The sequence below is a fragment of the Pseudoliparis swirei genome, chromosome 22 (assembly GCF_029220125.1).
Source record: "Pseudoliparis swirei isolate HS2019 ecotype Mariana Trench chromosome 22, NWPU_hadal_v1, whole genome shotgun sequence".
In the NCBI taxonomy this organism is placed as follows: Eukaryota; Metazoa; Chordata; class Actinopteri; order Perciformes; family Liparidae; genus Pseudoliparis; species Pseudoliparis swirei.
In genome coordinates this window covers 1,260,537-1,277,117 of record NC_079409.1, presented here as the reverse complement: position 1 = coordinate 1,277,117, position 16,581 = coordinate 1,260,537, and positions in this window count along the sequence as shown.

The window sequence follows — 16,581 nt, the reverse complement described above, 5'->3', positions numbered from 1 at the left end:
TTTTTGGGGCAGGGGAAAAAAAAAAAAATTTTTTTGGGGCAGGGGGAAAGGGGGGGGGGCAGGGGAAAAAAAAAAGGGGGGGGAAGAAAAAAAAAAGGGGGGGGAAGAAAAAAAAAAGGGGGGGGAAGAAAAAAAAAAGGGGGGGGAAGAAAAAAAAAAGGGGGGGGAAGAAAAAAAAAAAAAAAAAAAAAAAAATTCTTTGGGGCAGGGGAAAAAAAAAAGGGGGGGGAAGAAAAAAAAAAGGGGGGGGAAGAAAAAAAAAAGGGGGGGGAAAAGAAAAAAAGGGGGGGGAGGAAGAAAAAAAAAAAAGGAAAAAAAAAGGGGGGGGAAGAAAAAAAAAAGGGGGGGGAAGAAAAAAAAAAGGGGGGGGAAAAAAAAAAAAGGGGGGGGAAGAAAAAAAAAAGGGGGGGGGGAAAAAGGGGGGGGGTTTTTTGGGGGGGGGAAAAAAAAAAAGGGGGGGGGGGGAAAAAAGGGGGGGGGGGAAAAAAGGGGGGGGGGGAAAAAAGGGGGGGGGGGAAAAAAGGGGGGGGGGGAAAAAAGGGGGGGGGGTTTTAAATTTTAAAAGGGGGGTTTTAAATTTTAAAAGGGGGGAAAAAAAAAAAAGGGGGGGGGGGGGAAAAAAAAAAAAAAAAGGGGGGGAAAAAAGGGGGGAAAAAAAAAATTTTTTTGGGAGGGGGGGGAAAAAAAATTTTTTTGGGAAAAAAGGGGGGGGGAAAAAAGAGGGGGGGGGGGGGGGAAAAGGGGGGGGAAAAAAAGGGGGGGGGGGAAAAAAAAAAAAAAAAAATTTTTGGGGGAAAAAAAAAAAATTTTTGGGGGAAAAAAAAAAAAAAAAAAAAATTTTTTTAAAAAAAAAAAAAATAAATTTTTTGGGGGGAAAAAAAAAAAAATTTTTGGGGGAAAAAAAAAAAATTTTTGGGGGAAATTTAAAAATTTTAATTTGGGGGGAAGATTTAAAAATTTTAATTTGGGGGGAAGATTTAAAAAATTTTAATTTGGGGGGAAGATTTAAAAATTTTAATTTGGGGGGAAGATTTAAAAATTTTAATTTGGGGGGAAGATTTAAAAATTTTAATTTGGGGGGAAGATTTAAAAAAATTTTTGGGGGGGGGGGGAAAAAAATTTTTGGGGGGGGGGGGAAAAAAAGGGGGGGGGGGGGAAAAAAAAAAAAAAAATTTTTAAAAAGGGGGGGGGGGGGGGGGGGGAGAAAAAAAAATTGTGGATTTGGGGGGGGGGGGAAAAAAAGGGGGGGGGGGGGAAAAAAAAAAAAAAAATTTTTGGGGGGGGGGGAAAAAAATTTTTGGGGGGGGGGGGAAAAAAATTTTTGGGGGGGGGGGGGTTTTTTTGGGGGGGGGGGGGGGGGGGGGGGAAAAAAAAAATTTTTGGGGGGGGGGGGAAAAAATTTTAATTTGGGGGGAAGATTTAAAAATTTTAATTTGGGGGGAAGATTTAAAAAAATTTTTGGGGGGGGGGGGAAAAAAATTTTTGGGGGGGGGGGGAAAAAAAGGGGGGGGGGGGGGAAAAAAAAAGAAAAAAAAAAATTTTTTTGGGGGGAAAAAAAAAAAAATTTTTGGGGGAAAAAAAAAAAATTTTTGGGGGAAAAAAAAAAAATTTTTGGGGGAAAAAAAAAAAATTTTTGGGGGAAAAAAAAAAAAATTTTTAAAAAGGATTTAAAAAATTTACATGGGGGGAAGGGGGGTTCAAATTTACATGGGGGGAAGGGGGGTTCAAATTTACATGGGGGGAAGGGGGGTTCAAATTTACATGGGGGGAAGGGGGGTTCAAATTTACATGGGGGGGGGAAAAAAAAATTTTTTTGGGAGGGGGGGGAAAAAAAATTTTTTTGGGAGGGGGGGGAAAAAAAATTTTTTTGGGAGGGGGGGGAAAAAAAATTTTTTTGGGAAAAGGGGAAAGAAAAATTTTTTTGGGAGGGGGGGGAAAAAAAATTTTTTTGGGAGGGGGGGGAAAAAAATTTTTTTGGGAGGGGGGGGAAAAAAAATTTTTTTGGGAGGGGGGGGAAAAAAAAATTTTTTTGGGAGGGGGGGGAAAAAAAATTTTTTTGGGAGGGGGGGGAAAAGAAAAAAAAGGGGGGGGGAAAAAAATTTAAGGGGAAAGGGGGAAGAAAAATTTAAGGGGAAAGGGGGAAGAAAAATTTAAGGGGAAAGGGGGAAGAAAAATTTAAGGGGAAAGGGGGAAGAAAAATTTAAGGGGAAAGGGGGAAGAAAAAATTTAAGGGGAAAGGGGGAAAAATCACATGTTACATGGGGACAGAGTAGAGTCAGAGATCACATGTTACATGGGGACAGAGTAGAGTCAGAAAATCACATGTTACATGGGGACAGAGTAGAGTCAGAGATCACATGTTACATGGGGACAGAGTTTTTTTGGGGGGGGGGGGGGGGGGGGGGGGAAAAAAAAAAATTTTTGGGGGGGGGGGGAAAAAAATTTTTGGGGGGGGGGGGAAAAAAATTTTTGGGGGGGGGGGGAAAAAAATTTTTGGGGGGGGGGGGAAAAAAATTTTTGGGGGGGGGGGGAAAAAAATTTTTGGGGGGGGGGGGAAAAAAATTTTTGGGGGGGGGGGGAAAAAAATTTTTGGGGGGGGGGGGGAAAAAAAATTTTTGGGGGGGGGGGGAAAAAAATTTTTGGGGGGGGGGGGAAAAAAATTTTTGGGGGGGGGGGGGAAAAAAAAAAAAAATTTTTTTGGGGGGGGGGGGGAAAAAAATTTTTGGGGGGGGGGGGAAAAAAATTTTTGGGGGGGGGGGGAAAAAAATTTTTAAAAAAAGGGGGAAGAAAAATTTAAGGGGAAAGGGGGAAGAAAAAATTTAAGGGGAAAGGGGGAAGAAAAATTTAAGGGGAAAGGGGGAAGAAAAATTTAAGGGGAAAGGGGGAAGAAAAAATTTAAGGGGAAAGGGGGAAGAAAAATTTAAGGGGAAAGGGGGAAGAAAAATTTAAGGGGGGGGGGGGGGGGGGGGGGGGTTTTTTTGGGGGGGGGGAAGAAAAATTTAAGGGGAAAGGGGGAAAAAAAAATTTTTGGGGGAAAAAAAAAAAATTTTTGGGGGAAAAAAAAATTTTTAAGGGGAAAGGGGGAAGAAAAATTTAAGGGGAAAGGGGGAAGAAAAATTTAAGGGGAAAGGGGGAAGAAAAATTTAAGGGGAAAGGGGGAAAAATCACATGTTACATGGGGACAGAGTAGAGTCAGAGATCACATGTTACATGGGGACAGAGTAGAGTCAGAGAAAAATTTAAGGGGAAAAAAAAAAGGGGGGAAAAGAAACAAAAAAAGGGGGAAAGGGGGAAGAAAAATTTAAGGGGAAAGGGGGAAGAAAAATTTAAGAAGAAAGGGGGGGGGGGGGGGGGGGGGTTTTTTTGGGGGGAAAAGGGAAAAAAAATTTTTAAAAAAAAGGGGGGAAAAAATTTAAGGGGAAAGGGGGAAGAAAAATTTAAGGGGAAAGGGGGAAGAAAAATTTAAAAAAAAGGGGGGAAAAAGGGGGGGGGGGAAAAAAAAAAAGGGGGGAAAAGGGGGGGGAAAAAAAGGGGAAGGGGGGTTCAAATTTACATGGGGGGAAGGGGGGTTCAAATTTAATGGGGGGAAGGGGGGTTCAAATTTACATGGGGGGAAGGGGGGTTCAAATTTACATGGGGGGAAGGGGGTTCAAATTTACATGGGGGGAAGGGGGGTTCAAATTTACATGGGGGGAAGGGGGGTTCAAAAAAGGGGGGGAAAAAGGGGGCCAAAAAAGGGGGGGAAAAAGGGGGAAAAAAAAGGGGGGGAAAAAGGGGGGAAAAAAAAAAAAAGGGGGGGGGTTTTGGGGCAAAAAAAAAAAAAATTTTTTGGGGCAAAAAAAAAAAAAATTTTTTGGGGCAAAAAGGGGAAAATTTTTTTCCCAGAGAAAAAAAAGGGGGGGGGCCAGGGGGGGGTTTTTTGGGGCAAAAAAAAAAAAAAATTTTTTGGGGCAAAAAAAAAAAAAATTTTTTGGGGCAAAAAAAAAAAAAATTTTTTGGGGCAAAAAAAAAAAAAATTTTTTGGGGGGGAAAAAAGGGGGGGGGGGAAAAAAGGGGGGGGGGAAAAAAAAGGGGGAAAAATTTAAAGGGGAAAAATTTGGGGAAAAATTTAAAGGGGAAAAATTTGGGGAAAAATTTAAAGGGGAAAAATTTGGGGAAAAATTTAAAGGGGAAAAATTTGGGGAAAAAATTTAAAGGGGAAAAATTTGGGGCAAAAAGGGGAAAAATTTTGGGGGCAAAAAGGGGAAAAATTTTGGGGGCAAAAAGGGGAAAAATTTTTTTGGGGGGGCAAAAAAAGGGGGAAAAGGGGGGGGGTTTTTTGGGGGGGAAAAGGGGGGGGGTTTTTTGGGGGGGAAAAGGGGGGGGGTTTTTTGGGGGGGAAAAGGGGGGGGGTTTTTTGGGGGGGAAAAGGGGGGGGAAAAATTTTGGGGGCAAAAAGGGGAAAAATTTGGGGAAAAATTTAAAGGGGAAAAATTTGGGGAAAAATTTAAAGGGGAAAAATTTGGGGAAAAATTTAAAGGGGAAAAATTTGGGGAAAAATTTAAAGGGGAAAAATTTGGGGAAAAATTTAAAGGGGAAAAAAAGGGGGAAAAATTTAAAGGGGAAAAATTTGGGGAAAAATTTAAAGGGGAAAAATTTGGGGAAAAATTTAAAGGGGAAAAATTTGGGGAAAAATTTAAAGGGGAAAAATTTGGGGAAAAATTTAAAGGGGAAAAGGGGGGGGGTTTTTTGGGGGGGAAAAGGGGGGGGGTTTTTTGGGGGGGGAAAAAGGGGGGGGGTTTTTTGGGGGGGAAAAGGGGGGGGGTTTTTTGGGGGGGAAAAGGGAAAAGGGGGTTTGGGGGGAAAAAAGGGGGGGGGGGAAAAAAGGGGGGGGGGGGAAAAAAGGGGGGGGGGGAAAAAAGGGGGGGGGGTTTTAAATTTTGGGGGGGGGGGTTTTAAATTTTAAAAGGGGGGTTTTAAATTTTAAAAAAAAGGGGGGGGGGGTTAAAAAAAAAGGGGGGGGAAAAAAAAAAAAAGGGGGGGGGGGGGAAAAAAAAAAAAGGGGGGGGGGGGGAAAAAAAAAAAAGGGAAAAAAAAAAAAAAGGGAAAAAAAAAGGGGGGAAAAGGGGAAAAAAAAAAAGGGGGGGGGAAAAAGGGGGGGGGGGAAAAAAAAAAAGGGAAAAGGGGCAGGGGAAAAAAAAAAGGGGGGTTTTAAATTTTAAAAGGGGGGTTTTAAATTTTAAAAGGGGGGTTTTAAATTTTAAAAGGGGGGTTTTAAATTTTAAAAGGGGGGTTTTAAATTTTAAAAGGGGGGTTTTAAATTTTAAAAGGGGGGTTTTAAATTTTGGGGGGGGGGGTTTTAAATTTTAAAAGGGGGGAAAAAAAAAAAATTTTTTGGGGCAGGGGGCCAAAAAAGGGGGGGAAAAAGGGGGCCAAAAAAGGGGGGGAAAAAGGGGGCCAAAAAAGGGGGGGAAAAAAAGGGGGGGGGGTTTTAAAGGGGAAACATGGGGGGGAAGGGGGGGAAAAAATTTTAATTTGGGGGGAAGATTTAAAAATTTTAATTTGGGGGGGGGGGTTCAAATTTACATGGGGGGAAGGGGGGTTCAAAAAAAGGGGGGGAAAAAGGGGGCCAAAAAAGGGGGGGAAAAAGGGGGAAAAAAAAAAAAGGGGGGGGGGGCAAAAAAAAAAAAAATTTTTTGGGGCAAAAAAAAAAAAAATTTTTTGGGGCAGGGGGGTTTTTTTGGGAGGGGGGGGAAAAAAAATTTTTTTGGGAGGGGGGGGAAAAAAAAATTTTTTTGGGAGGGGGGGGGAAAAAAAAAAAGGGGGGGTTTTTGGGGAGGGGGGGGAAAAGAAAAAAAAAGGGGGGGGGGGGGAAAAAAAAAAAAGGGAAAAAAAAGGGGGCCAAAAAAGGGGGGGAAAAAGGGGGCCAAAAAAGGGGGGGAAAAAGGGGGAAAAAAAAAAAAATTTTTGGGGCAAAAAAAAAAAAAATTTTTTGGGGCAGGGGAAAAAAAAAAGGGGGGGGAAGAAAAAAGGGGGAAAAATTTAAAGGGGAAAAATTTGGGGAACAAAAAGGGGGGGAAAAATTTTGGGGGCAAAAAGGGGAAAAATTTTGGGGGAAAAAAGGGGGGGGGGTTTTTTGGGGGGGAAAAGGGGGGGGGTTTTTTGGGGGGGAAAAGGGGGGGGGTTTTTTGGGGGGGAAAAGGGAAAAGGGGGTTTGGGGGGGAAAAAATTTTTTGGGGGGGAAAAGGGAAAAGGGGGAAAAAAGGGGGGGGGGGTTTTTTGGGGGGGGGTTTTTTGGGGGGGAAAAGGGGGGGGGTTTTTTGGGGGGGGAAAAAGGGGGGGGGTTTTTTGGGGGGGAAAAGGGGGGGGGTTTTTTGGGGGGGAAAAGGGGGGGGGTTTTTTGGGGGGGAAAAGGGAAAAGGGGGTTTGGGGGGGAAAAAAGGGGGGGGGGGTTTTTTGGGGGGGGGTTTTTTGGGGGGGAAAAGGGAAAAGGGGGGAAAAAAAAAAAGGGGGGGGGTTTTTGGGGGGGAAAAAAGGGGGGGGGGGAAAAAAAGGGGGGGGGGGAAAAAAAGGGGGGGGGGGAAAAAAGGGGGGGGGGGAAAAAGGGGGGGGGGGAAAAAAAAAAAGGGGGGGGGGGAAAAAAAGGGGGGGGGGGTTTTAATTTAAAAGGGGGGTTTTAAATTTTAAAAGGGGGGTTTTAAATTTTAAAAGGGGAAAAATTTTAAATTTTAAAAAGGGGAAGAAGAAAAAAAAGGGGGGGGAAGAAAAAAAAAAGGGGGGGGAAGAAAAAAAAAAAGGGGGGGGAAGAAAAAAAAAAGGGGGGGGAAGAAAAAAAAAAGGGGAAAAATTTGGGGAAAAATTTAAAGGGGAAGAAAAAAAAAAGGGGGGGGAAGAAAAAAGGGGGAAAAATTTAAAGGGGAAAAATTTGGGGAAAAATTTAAAGGGGAAAAAATTTTAAAAAAGGGGGGGGGGTTTTAAATTTTAAAAGGGGGGTTTTAAATTTTAAAAGGGGGGTTTTAAATTTTAAAAGGGGGGTTTTAAATTTTGGGGGGGGGGGGTTTTTTGGGGGGGGGTTTTTTGGGGGGGAAAAGGGAAAAGGGGGTTTGGGGGGGAAAAAAGGGGGGGGGGGGAAAAAGGGGGGGGGGGGGGAAAAGGGGGGGTTTTGGGGGAAAAGGGGGGGGGTTTTTTGGGGGGGAAAAGGGGGGGGGTTTTTTAAAAAAAAAAAAAAAACCCCAAAAAAAAAGGGGTTTTGGGGGAAAAGGGAAAAGGGGGTTTGGGGGGGAAAAAATTTTTTGGGGGGGAAAAGGGAAAAGGGGGTTTGGGGGGGAAAAAAGGGGGGGGGGGTTTTTTAAAAAGGGGGGGGGGGGGGGGAAAAAAAGGGGGGGGGGGTTTTAAATTTTAAAAGGGGGGGAAAAAAGGGGGGGGGGGAAAAAAAGGGGGGGGGGGAAAAAAGGGGGGGGGGAAAAAAAAAAAAGGGGAAAATTTGGGGAAAAATTTAAAGGGGAAAAATTTGGGGAAAAATTTTGGGGGGGAAAAAAGGGGGGGGGGGTTTTTTAAAAGGGGGGGGGAAAAAAAAAAAAGGGGGGGGAAAAAAAAAAAAAAATTTTTTGGGGCAAAAAAAAAAAAAATTTTTTGGGGCAAAAAAAAAAAAAATTTTTTGGGGCAGGGGGCCAAAAAAAGGGGGGGAAAAAGGGGGCCAAAAAAGGGGGGGAAAAAGGGGGCCAAAAAAAGGGGGGGAAAAAGGGGGCCAAAAAAGGGGGGGAAAAAGGGGGCCAAAAAAGGGGGGGAAAAAGGGGGCCAAAAAAGGGGGGGAAAAAGGGGGCCAAAAAAGGGGGGGAAAAAGGGGGCCAAAAAAAGGGGGGGAAAAAAGGGAATTTAAAAGGGGGGTTTTAAATTTTAAAAGGGGGGTTTTAAATTTTAAAAGGGGGGTTTTAAATTTTGGGGGGGGGGGGGAAAAAAAATTTTAAAAGGGGGGTTTTAAATTTTAAAAGGGGGGTTTTAAATTTTAAAAGGGGGGTTTTAAATTTTAAAAGGGGGGTTTTAAAAAGGGGGGGGAAAAGGGGGGGGGTTTTTTGGGGGGGAAAAGGGGGGGGGTTTTTTGGGGGGGAAAAGGGAAAAGGGGGTTTGGGGGGGAAAAAATTTTTTGGGGGGGAAAAGGGAAAAGGGGGTTTGGGGGGGAAAAAAGGGGGGGGGGGAAAAAAGGGGGGGGGGGTTTTTTTGGGGAAAAATTTAAAGGGGAAAAATTTGGGGAAAAATTTAAAGGGGAAAAATTTGGGGAAAAATTTAAAGGGGAAAAAAAGGGGGAAAAATTTAAAGGGGAAAAATTTGGGGAAAAATTTAAAGGGGAAAAATTTGGGGAAAAAATTTAAAGGGGAAGAAAAAAAAAATTTAAAGGGGAAAAACCGGGGAAAAATTTAAAAAAATTTTTGGGGGAAAAAAAGGGGGAAAAATTTTGGGGGGAAAAGGGAAAAAAGGGGGGGGGGGAAAAAAGGGGGGGGGGGGAAAAAAGGGGGGGGGGTTTTAAATTTTAAAAGGGGGGTTTTAAATTTTAAAAGGGGGGTTTTAAATTTTTGGGGGGGGGTTTTAAAAGGGGGGGGGGGGGAAAAAAAAAAGAGGGGGGGGGGGGGAAAAAAGGAGGGGGGGGGGGGAAAAAAAAAAAAGGGGGGGGGGGGGAAAAAAAAAAAAGGGGGGGGGGGGGAAAAAAATTTTTTGGGGGGGGGGGGAAAAGAAAAAAAAAGGGGGGGGGGGGGGAAAAAAAAAAAAAATTTTTGGGGCAAAAAAAAAAAAAATTTTTTGGGGCAAAAAAAAAAAAAAATTTTTTGGGGCAAAAAAAAAAAAAAATTTTTTGGGGCAAAAAAAAAAGGGGGGGCCCCAAAAAAAAAGGGGGCCAAAAAAATTTTTTTTGGGCGAATTTTTTTTCCCGGGGTTTGGGGGGGGCCCGGGTTTTTTGGGGGGGGGGCCCCCCCCAAAAGGGGGGCTTCCATGGGGGAAAAAAAATTCCATGTTTGGGGAAGGGAAAGGGGTTTTTTTTTTGGGGGGGGGGGTTTTTTTGGGGGGGGGGGAAAAAAAAAAGGGGGAAAAAAAAAAAAGGGGGGGGGCCCCCTTATTTTTTTCCCCCCCCCTTTTTGGGGGGGGGCCCCCCTTTTTAAAAGGGGGGAAAAAAAAAAAAAAAATTTTTTAAAAAGGGGGCCACATTTTGGGGCCCAAGAATTCACTTTCCATCCCCCAATGAGAAACCCCGGGGAAAAACCCCCTTTTTTTGGGGGGCCCCCAAATTTTTTTTGGGGGGGGGGAAAAACCCCCCCCCCTTTTTCCCCGGTTTTTTTTTCCAAAAAATTTTTTTGGTTTTGTTAAGGGCCGGTTTTTTTTTCCCCCCCCCCCCCTTTTTTTTTTTTGGAAAAAAAGGGGGAAAAAAAAAAAACCCCCCCCCTTTTTTTTTTTTTTTTTGGGGGGGGGAAAACCCCCCCAAAAACCCCAAAAAAAAGGGGGCCCCCCAAAAATTTTTTAAAAAAAAAAAAACCCCCCCCTTTTTTTTTTGGGAAAAAAAAAAAAGGGGGCCCTTTAAAAATTTTGGGAAAATTTTTTTAAAAACAAAAAAAAAATTTTTTTTAAAAAAATTTTTTAAAAAATTTTTTTTTAAAAATTTTTTTTTTTTTTAAAAAAACCCCCCAAAAAAAAAAAACCCCCCCCAAAAAATTTCCAAAAAAAAAAATTTTTAAAAGGAAAAAAAAAAAAAAAGGGAAAAAAAAAAATTTTTTAAAAAATTAATTAAATTTGAAAAATTTTTTTTAAATTTTTTTAAAAAAAAATTTTTTTTTAAAAAAAAAAAAATTTTAAAAAAAAAAATTTTTTAAAAAAGAAAAAAAAATTTTTAAAAAAAAATTTAAAAAAAAAATTTTTTTAAAAAATTTTTTTTAAAAGATTATTTTTTTTTTTTTAAAAAAAGGGAAAGGAAAAAAAAAAAATTTTTTTTTTAAAAAAAAAATTTAAAAAAAAAAAAAAAAATTTTTTAAATCCCCAAAAAAAAAAAATTTTTTTTAAAAAAATTTTTTTAAAAATTTTTTTTTAAAAAAAAAATTTAAAAAAAATTTTTTTTTTAAAAAAAAATTTTTTTAAAAAAAAAAAAAAGGGGAAAAAAAAAAAGGGGGTTTAAAGTTAAAAAAAAATAAAAAAAAAAAAAAAATTTTTTTTTTTAAAAAAAAAAAATTTTTTGGGGGGGTTTTTTTTTTAAAAAAAAAAAAGGGGGGCCCTTTTTTAAAAAAAACCCTTTTTTAAGGGGGGGGTTTTGGGTTTAAAAAAAACCCCAGGGTTTGGGGGGTTTTTTTTTGGGGGGGAAAAAAGGGGGGGTTTTAAGGGGTTTTTAAAGGGGAAAAAAGGGGTTTTGGGGGGGGGGAAAAAATTGGGGTTTTTGGGGGGGGGTTTTTTGGGGGGGGGGGTTTTTTAAAATTTAAAAATTTTTGGGGCAAGGGTCAAAAAATTTTTGGGGAAGAGGGAAGAGATCACATGTTACATGGGGACAGAGTAGAGTCAGAGATCACATGTTACATGGGGACAGAGTAGAGTCAGAGATCACATGTTACATGGGGGACAGAGTAGAGTCAGAGATCACATGTTACATGGGGACAGAGTAGAGTCAGAGATCACATGTTGCATGGGGACAGAGTAGAGTCAGAGATCACATGTTACATGGGGACAGAGTAGAGTCAGAGATCACATGTTACATGGGGACAGAGTAGAGTCAGAGATCACATGTTACATGGGGACAGAGTAGAGTCAGAGAGATCACATGTTACATGGGGACAGAGTAGAGTCAGAGATCACATGTTACATGGGGGACAGAGTAGAGTCAGAGATCACATGTTACATGGGGACAGAGTAGAGTCAGAGATCACATGTTACATGGGGACAGAGTAGAGTCAGAGATCACATGTTACATGGGGACAGAGTAGAGTCAGAGAGATCACATGTTACATGGGGGACAGAGTAGAGTCAGAGAGATCACATGTTACATGGGGGACAGAGTAGAGTCAGAGATCACATGTTACATGGGGACAGAGTAGAGTCAGAGATCACATGTTACATGGGGACAGAGTAGAGTCAGAGATCACATGTTACATGGGGGACAGAGTAGAGTCAGAGATCACATGTTACATGGGGGACAGAGTAGAGTCAGAGATCACATGTTACATGGGGGACAGAGTAGAGTCAGAGAGATCACATGTTACATGGGGACAGAGTAGAGTCAGAGATCACATGTTACATGGGGGACAGAGTAGAGTCAGAGATCACATGTTACATGGGGACAGAGTAGAGTCAGAGATCACATGTTACATGGGGGACAGAGTAGAGTCAGAGATCACATGTTACATGGGGACAGAGTAGAGTCAGAGATCACATGTTACATGGGGACAGAGTAGAGTCAGAGAGATCACATGTTACATGGGGACAGAGTAGAGTCAGAGATCACATGTTACATGGGGACAGAGTAGAGTCAGAGATCACATGTTACATGGGGACAGAGTAGAGTCAGAGATCACATGTTACATGGGGGACAGAGTAGAGTCAGAGATCACATGTTACATGGGGGACAGAGTAGAGTCAGAGATCACATGTTACATGGGGACAGAGTAGAGTCAGAGATCACATGTTACATGGGGGGACAGAGTAGAGTCAGAGAGATCACATGTTACATGGGGACAGAGTAGAGATCACATGTTACATGGGGACAGAGTAGAGTCAGAGAGATCACATGTTACATGGGGACAGAGGTGTCAGAGATCACATGTTACATGGGGACAGAGTAGAGTCAGAGATCACATGTTACATGGGGACAGAGTAGAGTCAGAGATCACATGTTACATGGGGGACAGAGTAGAGTCAGAGATCACATGTTACATGGGGACAGAGTAGAGTCAGAGATCACATGTTACATGGGGACAGAGTAGAGTCAGAGAGATCACATGTTACATGGGGACAGAGTAGAGTCAGAGAGATCACATGTTACATGGGGACAGAGTAGAGTCAGAGATCACATGTTACATGGGGACAGAGTAGAGTCAGAGATCACATGTTACATGGGGACAGAGTAGAGTCAGAGATCACATGTTACATGGGGGACAGAGTAGAGTCAGAGATCACATGTTACATGGGGACAGAGTAGAGTCAGAGATCACATGTTACATGGGGACAGAGTAGAGTCAGAGATCACATGTTACATGGGGACAGAGTAGAGTCAGAGATCACATGTTACATGGGGACAGAGTAGAGTCAGAGATCACATGTTACATGGGGACAGTAGAGTCAGAGATCACATGTTACATGGGGACAGAGTAGAGTCAGAGATCACATGTTACATGGGGACAGAGTAGAGTCAGAGATCACATGTTACATGGGGACAGAGTAGAGTCAGAGATCACATGTTACATGGGGACAGAGTAGAGTCAGAGATCACATGTTACATGGGGACAGAGTAGAGTCAGAGATCACATGTTACATGGGGACAGAGTAGAGTCAGAGATCACATGTTACATGGGGGACAGAGTAGAGTCAGAGATCACATGTTACATGGGGGACAGAGTAGAGTCAGAGATCACATGTTACATGGGGACAGAGTAGAGTCAGAGATCACATGTTACATGGGGACAGAGTAGAGTCAGAGATCACATGTTACATGGGGACAGAGTAGAGTCAGAGATCACATGTTACATGGGGACAGAGTAGAGTCAGAGATCACATGTTACATGGGGACAGAGTAGAGTCAGAGATCACATGTTACATGGGGACAGAGTAGAGTCAGAGATCACATGTTACATGGGGACAGAGTAGAGTCAGAGATCACATGTTACATGGGGACAGAGTAGAGTCAGAGATCACATGTTACATGGGGACAGAGTAGAGTCAGAGATCACATGTTACATGGGGACAGAGTAGAGTCAGAGATCACATGTTACATGGGGACAGAGTAGAGTCAGAGATCACATGTTACATGGGGACAGAGTAGAGTCAGAGATCACATGTTACATGGGGACAGAGTAGAGTCAGAGAGATCACATGTTACATGGGGACAGAGTAGAGTCAGAGATCACATGTTACATGGGGACAGAGTAGAGTCAGAGAGATCACATGTTACATGGGGGACAGAGTAGAGTCAGAGAGATCACATGTTACATGGGGGACAGAGTAGAGTCAGAGAGATCACATGTTACATGGGGGACAGAGTAGAGTCAGAGAGATCACATGTTACATGGGGACAGAGTAGAGTCAGAGATCACATGTTACATGGGGGACAGAGTAGAGTCAGAGATCACATGTTACATGGGGACAGAGTAGAGTCAGAGATCACATGTTACATGGGGACAGAGTAGAGTCAGAGATCACATGTTACATGGGGGACAGAGTAGAGTCAGAGATCACATGTTACATGGGGACAGAGTAGAGTCAGAGAGATCACATGTTACATGGGGACAGAGTAGAGTCAGAGATCACATGTTACATGGGGGACAGAGTAGAGTCAGAGATCACATGTTACATGGGGACAGAGTAGAGTCAGAGATCACATGTTACATGGGGACAGAGTAGAGTCAGAGATCACATGTTACATGGGGGACAGAGTAGAGTCAGAGATCACATGTTACATGGGGACAGAGTAGAGTCAGAGAGATCACATGTTACATGGGGACAGAGTAGAGTCAGAGATCACATGTTACATGGGGACAGAGTAGAGTCAGAGATCACATGTTACATGGGGACAGAGTAGAGTCAGAGATCACATGTTACATGGGGACAGAGTAGAGTCAGAGATCACATGTTACATGGGGACAGAGTAGAGTCAGAGATCACATGTTACATGGGGACAGAGTAGAGTCAGAGAGATCACATGTTACATGGGGACAGAGTAGAGTCAGAGATCACATGTTACATGGGGACAGAGTAGAGTCAGAGATCACATGTTACATGGGGACAGAGTAGAGTCAGAGAGATCACATGTTACATGGGGACAGAGTAGAGTCAGAGATCACATGTTACATGGGGACAGAGTAGAGTCAGAGATCACATGTTACATGGGGGACAGAGTAGAGTCAGAGATCACATGTTACATGGGGACAGAGTAGAGTCAGAGATCACATGTTACATGGGGACAGGAGAGAGTCAGAGATCACATGTTACATGGGGGACAGAGTAGAGTCAGAGATCACATGTTACATGGGGACAGAGTAGAGTCAGAGATCACATGTTACATGGGGACAGAGTAGAGTCAGAGATCACATGTTACATGGGGGACAGAGTAGAGTCAGAGATCACATGTTACATGGGGACAGAGTAGAGTCAGAGATCACATGTTACATGGGGACAGAGTAGAGTCAGAGATCACATGTTACATGGGGACAGAGTAGAGTCAGAGATCACATGTTACATGGGGGAGAGTCAGAGAGATCACATGTTACATGGGGACAGAGTAGAGTCAGAGATCACATGTTACATGGGGGACAGAGTAGAGTCAGAGATCACATGTTACATGGGGACAGAGTAGAGTCAGAGATCACATGTTACATGGGGACAGAGTAGAGTCAGAGATCACATGTTACATGGGGACAGAGTAGAGTCAGAGATCACATGTTACATGGGGACAGAGTAGTCAGAGATCACATGTTACATGGGGACAGAGTAGAGTCAGAGAGATCACATGTTACATGGGGACAGAGTAGAGTCAGAGATCACATGTTACATGGGGACAGAGTAGAGTCAGAGAGATCACATGTTACATGGGGACAGAGTAGAGTCAGAGATCACATGTTACATGGGGACAGAGTAGAGTCAGAGATCACATGTTACATGGGGGACAGAGTAGAGTCAGAGATCACATGTTACATGGGGACAGAGTAGAGTCAGAGAGATCACATGTTACATGGGGACAGAGTAGAGTCAGAGATCACATGTTACATGGGGACAGAGTAGAGTCAGAGATCACATGTTACATGGGGACAGAGTAGAGTCAGAGATCACATGTTACATGGGGACAGAGTAGAGTCAGAGATCACATGTTACATGGGGGACAGAGTAGAGTCAGAGATCACATGTTACATGGGGACAGAGTAGAGTCAGAGATCACATGTTACATGGGGGACAGAGTAGAGTCAGAGATCACATGTTACATGGGGACAGAGTAGAGTCAGAGATCACATGTTACATGGGGACAGAGTAGAGTCAGAGATCACATGTTACATGGGGGACAGAGTAGAGTCAGAGATCACATGTTACATGGGGACAGAGTAGTCAGAGATCACATGTTACATGGGGGACAGAGTAGAGTCAGAGAGATCACATGTTACATGGGGACAGAGTAGAGTCAGAGATCACATGTTACATGGGGACAGAGTAGAGTCAGAGATCACATGTTACATGGGGACAGAGTAGAGTCAGAGATCACATGTTACATGGGGACAGAGTAGAGTCAGAGATCACATGTTACATGGGGACAGAGTAGAGTCAGAGAGATCACATGTTACATGGGGACAGAGTAGAGTCAGAGATCACATGTTACATGGGGGACAGAGTAGAGTCAGAGATCACATGTTACATGGGGACAGAGTAGAGTCAGAGATCACATGTTACATGGGGACAGAGTAGAGTCAGAGATCACATGTTACATGGGGACAGAGTAGAGTCAGAGATCACATGTTACATGGGGACAGAGTAGAGTCAGAGATCACATGTTACATGGGGACAGAGTAGAGTCAGAGATCACATGTTACATGGGGACAGAGTAGAGTCAGAGATCACATGTTACATGGGGACAGAGTAGAGTCAGAGATCACATGTTACATGGGGGACAGAGTAGAGTCAGAGATCACATGTTACATGGGGGACAGAGTAGAGTCAGAGATCACATGTTACATGGGGACAGAGTAGAGTCAGAGATCACATGTTACATGGGGACAGAGTAGAGTCAGAGATCACATGTTACATGGGGACAGAGTAGAGTCAGAGAGATCACATGTTACATGGGGACAGAGTAGAGTCAGAGATCACATGTTACATGGGGACAGAGTAGAGTCAGAGATCACATGTTACATGGGGACAGAGTAGAGTCAGAGATCACATGTTACATGGGGACAGAGTAGTCAGAGATCACATGTTACATGGGGACAGAGTAGAGTCAGAGATCACATGTTACATGGGGACAGAGTAGAGTCAGAGAGATCACATGTTACATGGGGACAGAGTAGAGTCAGAGATCACATGTTACATGGGGACAGAGTAGAGTCAGAGATCACATGTTACATGGGGACAGAGTAGAGTCAGAGATCACATGTTACATGGGGACAGAGTAGAGTCAGAGATCACATGTTACATGGGGGACAGAGTAGAGTCAGAGATCACATGTTACATGGGGACAGAGTAGAGTCAGAGATCACATGTTACATGGGGACAGAGTAGAGTCAGAGATCACATGTTACATGGGGGACAGAGTAGAGTCAGAGAGATCACATGTTACATGGGGACAGAGTAGAGTCAGAGATCACATGTTACATGGGGACAGAGTAGAGTCAGAGATCACATGTTACATGGGGACAGAGTAGAGTCAGAGATCACATGTTACAT